At 41.0% G+C, this 4,724-nt stretch overlaps 1 pseudogene across 1 annotated transcript; it reads left to right on the top strand.

Moving 5' to 3' along the window:
- The first annotated feature begins 300 nt into the window (after positions 1-300).
- On the top strand, positions 301-4,096 carry LOC143860681 (cytochrome P450 71AU50-like; annotated as a pseudogene). The gene is made up of 2 exons (XR_013239784.1): positions 301-1,240; positions 3,219-4,096. The product of XR_013239784.1 is annotated as a cytochrome P450 71AU50-like (transcript).
- The last annotated feature ends 628 nt before the right edge of the window (positions 4,097-4,724 follow it).

Raw genomic sequence — 4,724 nt, 5'->3', positions numbered from 1 at the left:
TTCCGAGCCCGAGCCAAAATTGACACCCTTAGCCACCACTTATGAAATTACTATAATGTCATTTACCTTTCGGGTTGAGCCTCTAGCTCTAATTGGTTAAGGCTTTGGTTTTTAACCCATCTTACCTGTCAAAAAAAAAACAAAAAAAAATCTCCTTAGCTTTCCATAAAAAAAATCTCCTTAGCTTTCCATCAGATGGCAAGCAAGAAATTGACCCCTCTCCACTCCTCTCTTTTTAAGTGCTGTATATATATATATATATATATATATATATATATATGCAAGAATAGAGTTGCAGGTTCAGAGAGAGAAATAATGGACGAAAGGCGTGTTAGCTTTGCCAGAACCGTGCCTACCATGTCTTCTTGGACTGCCCTTCTCTTGGTGTTAGTGGGAGGAATTTGTTCCTTTGCTTATCTCCTACTTGCAAGGAGAGGAAAAGGAAAAAAGGTTACCTCCTGGTCCTCTAGGCCTACCAATTTTGGGGAACCTTCACAGGTTGGGCAAGCTCCCTCACTGCGATCTCCATAGGTTAGCCAAAGACTATGGCCCCATCATGTTCATGAGGCTCAGCCTAGTCCCGACTGTTATCGTCTCGTCCCCGAAGGCGGCCCAAGAGTTCCTCAAGACACATGACCTTGTGTTCGCCAATAGGCCATTCTCCGAGGCTGCCAAGTACATGGCCTACAACCGTAAGGGTATTGCTTTCACCGAGTATGGCCCTTATTGGCGCAACGCTCGTAAATTGTGCACCCTAGAGTTGCTTAGCAACCTTAAGATGGAATCCTTCGAGTCCACGAGGCGAGAAGAGTTAGCCCTCCTCATCCAATCCCTCAAGGATATATCAAATTCTCGTGTGGCCATAGACCTTAGTGCAAAGGTGGCATCTCTCAGCGTGGACATGACTTGTATGATGGTGTTTGGCAAGAAGTACAAGGATGAGGATTTGGATGAGAGAGGGTTTATAGAAGTGGTTCAAGAGACCCTCGAATTGACGGCAGCTTTCAACATAGCGGATTACATCCCCTATTTTGGAGTATTTGATCTTCAAGGGCTGAGTCGCCGCATGAAGGCGGTTAGCAAGGTCTTGGATAATTTCTTAGAGAAAATCATAGATGAGCATATGCAGGTTGGAGACCACAGGAATCTTAAGGATTTCATGGATGTCATGTTATCCCTCATGGAGTCCAAGGAATCCGAGTTTCAAGTTGATCGCACCAACATCAAAGCCATCCTATTGGTAAGGAAATATATCTATATACCTGGCAAAAAGTGACCCGGACCCGCCCGTCAAAACTGGGCCGGGCTGGGTGGACCCGCGGGTACCCGCAGAGAAGTATAAAAGTTTTATGTTGGCCTTTTTTTCCCATAATTGTCATAATTTTTTTATTTTCTTTGTACTTTTTTTGGTAATTGTCATATTTTAATACATTCTTTTGGTATTTTTTTTGGTAATTTTCCTACTTTGCTTCCATTTTTCTGTAATTTTTCATTTAAAACTTAGTACCCGCATGATTATTATATATTGCTATTATTTATTGCTAGCCACCTTTGCGCAAATCGTACTTCTGCCGATCTTTGCCGCAGAGAATTGGCGACAAGCCGAAAAGTAGCCTTGGCGAAGGTGGCTAGAGAATCCCTGTACAAAAAAAATCTTTAAAAAAATACGTCAAAAATCCGGGTGACCAACGGGTCGACCCGGCCCGTACGGGCCGGGTGCGGGTCCAAGCTCAATGACCCGTAAAATTTTCCAGGTCATTTTAACCAGGCCCGTTTGACCCGGACCCGTACGGGCCGGGTCAAACCCGGCCCGGCCCGCTCGTTTGCCAAGTCTATATATCTATCTATAATATTTGGAAAACACTTTCAAAATGGGATTTCGTTTGGAAAATGAAGACAAAAGTGGAATTCACCGACAATTTGGTCAATTCCACAGCTATGTTGCATTTTGTGGAAGACAAGATCACTTCATTGTCTTTTGCTCATGTGTCGCGCCTACGCGGGATTGCCAAATCGTTCAGCCATACACTATTCCCGTGTTTATTTTCGGGAAAGGATCCTGTTTTAGAAGTGTTTTCCTATATAGTGAATGTGTTTCTTTTATTTGTCGTTCATTTTCTTTCTATGAATAATATTTATCTGGAAAGCTCACAATTTTACAACCATGAGCGGGCCCACCATTTCCACCCAAATTCAGGCATAGGGTGACACCCACCATTTCACATTATGTTTTGATAGGGTGAGTTCTACCCATAGTTGCCGGAAACTCCTTAGGCGGGTGGAAAACTCTTTTCTCCTAAAATGAGAGAAACACGTTTCGGAAACGTTGCCAAAATATGATACAAAATTGGAGAAATATTTCTAAAACACATGGGAAACATATGAAAAACTTATGTAAATAATGTGTAAACACGTGATAAACATATGCAACAGTAGTAGAAAATGCATATGAAACGCGTAGGAAACATGTGTAGAACTTATGAAAATCATTGTGGAAAAAACACGTAATTTCCTAAGACGTCTACCGTACGATTTTCTATTGTTTATCGTTTCTCGTTTCTACTGTATTTTTTTTCATGCGTTTCCCGTTTCCATTTCACGTTTCGTTTCCCGTTTCTATTTCCCACCCTGGTACTTCTGCCTACTCCACTCAAATCCATGCATAGGTGCAACCCACGATTTTACACCTCATGTTTTGATAGGGTGGGGTGCATTATTTTCCACCCATGGACCAAGAATGCTAGTACTTATATAGTTAGCAATCACACGTGCCTCTTTTGATAACAGAAAAAAATCAGCGCTTATTTTTTTTTTATTTCTTAAAAAATTTATCATTAATTAAATAAGAGAAGATTACATGTGCACTTTACGGGTAGACAAACCGGTCCTTATTTTTTTAAATATGGTCACATATTTTCTTATAAAATTCTTTTAAGTTAATTTTATTAACAAATGAGACATTAAGCCACTTTGGAATTCATTAACTAAGATAGATGTAAAGCTATTATTGATGTTAATATTTGCATATAAAATTATCTCCAAATCAGAATACACCCGGCCACATATGATTATACAAGAATATCATTCAAAAAAAAAAAGATTGTACAAGATTAATTTTTAATTGTGCATTAAACTTATGCTTAATTAGTCAAAATTTGAAGAGCTCTTTCAAAGCATATATGTGTGTATAAATCATTAAAACTACCATTTTTGTGTAGGATATGCTACTGGGTGCAATGGATACATCGGCGTGCGTGGTCGATTGGGCCCTCTCGGAGCTCCTTCGGAATCCAAGAGTGATGAAGAAAGTCCAAGAAGAGTTAGAGCGCGAGGTTGGCATGGAGCGAATGGTGGCGGAGTCAGACTTGGTTAACTTAGAGTACATGAACATGGTGATTAAGGAAAGCATGAGGCTCCACCCTGTGGTCCCATTGCTCGCTCCTCACGAGGCCATGGAGGACTGCACGGTTAATGGTTTTTACATACCAAGAAAATCTCGTGTCATTATAAATGGTTGGGCGATCGGACGGGACCCCAATTCATGGCCGAATGCTGAGGAATTCTTGCCTGAGAGGTTCATCGGCACAAATATAGATCTCAGAGGCCGAGATTTTCAGCTTATTCCTTTTGGGTCTGGACGTAGAAGTTGCCCTGGGATGCAATTGGGACTCAGGGTGGTTCGATTGGTGTTGGCGCAGTTAGTGCATTGCTTTGATTGGGAGCTTCCAAATGGAATGTCTCCCTCTGATTTGGACATGACCGAGAAGTTTAGCCTTGTGGTGCCAAGAGCTAACCATCTATTGGCTATTCCAACATATCGCCTTCATGGGTAGAATTTTGGGGTGGGGCTGCTCTCCAGTGGGAGAGAAATCATTAAAATAAGCTGTTAAGGCATTGGCTATCCTGGTTAAAATATTACATCCAGCTCATCAAGCCTATCCAAGTACAAAATAAACCCTGGATAGTCATCCTCATGGAGAACAGGCCCTTTGGCTTTGTTGTGTATTTCTTTTTCACTTTAAAATGCTCAATGGCTTGAGTTGATCAAAAGGAAATGCATCGATGATGAACTTACTAAAAGCCTAGTTTTTATGTAGATTTACTCTAGGAAGCCGCAAATATATTTCTTAGTGTCACTCAGTTGGTCCCTTCTCTCATTTGAAGTGGGTGAACCATTTGAAGTGGGTCACCATTTTCTTAAGACAATGGTGCTTAAGAAAATAAATAAATAAAAGAGACCGATTTTGGGTGTCAATATGTGCAGTCTCCACTATGTTGTCCATGATTCGAAATCGACCAGATAATTAATTGGGCTCTGAATACCGGATAGTGAAGAGCAAGTCCTAGACATATGAGCCCTGAATGTCTCATTGCCTACCACGAACTCTACGGCCAAGGCAGTACCAGATTCCCATAACTTCTTAAGACACTGACCTATGTCCTGGGGTGGTTTTGATATGGAATACTGTCTGTGCCTCTCGATCCAGGTTGTGACAACACCCATTGTGCACTCACAAGGCAATCATCCTTAAGAAAATCTGAGGATTCTAGGGAACTTCTTTTAAGGAAACACGGGCCAGGGAACCTGAGGATGAATATAATAAAGCAATTTTGAGGTAAATAAACCAAAGTGGTAATATATGATATTCAAGCATAATTTAACATAAAACCAAAGGGTCAATCCATGCAATACAACCACACAGAAATCAGACAGCTACCTATAT

Source organism: Tasmannia lanceolata, unplaced genomic scaffold (assembly GCF_043159265.1).
Source record: "Tasmannia lanceolata isolate RefF3 unplaced genomic scaffold, GAP_Taslan_0.1 ptg000037l, whole genome shotgun sequence".
NCBI lineage: Eukaryota > Viridiplantae > Streptophyta > Magnoliopsida > Canellales > Winteraceae > Tasmannia > Tasmannia lanceolata.
The sequence above is the reverse complement of the archived record's forward strand: the minus strand, read 5'-3'. Positions and strand labels throughout refer to the sequence as shown.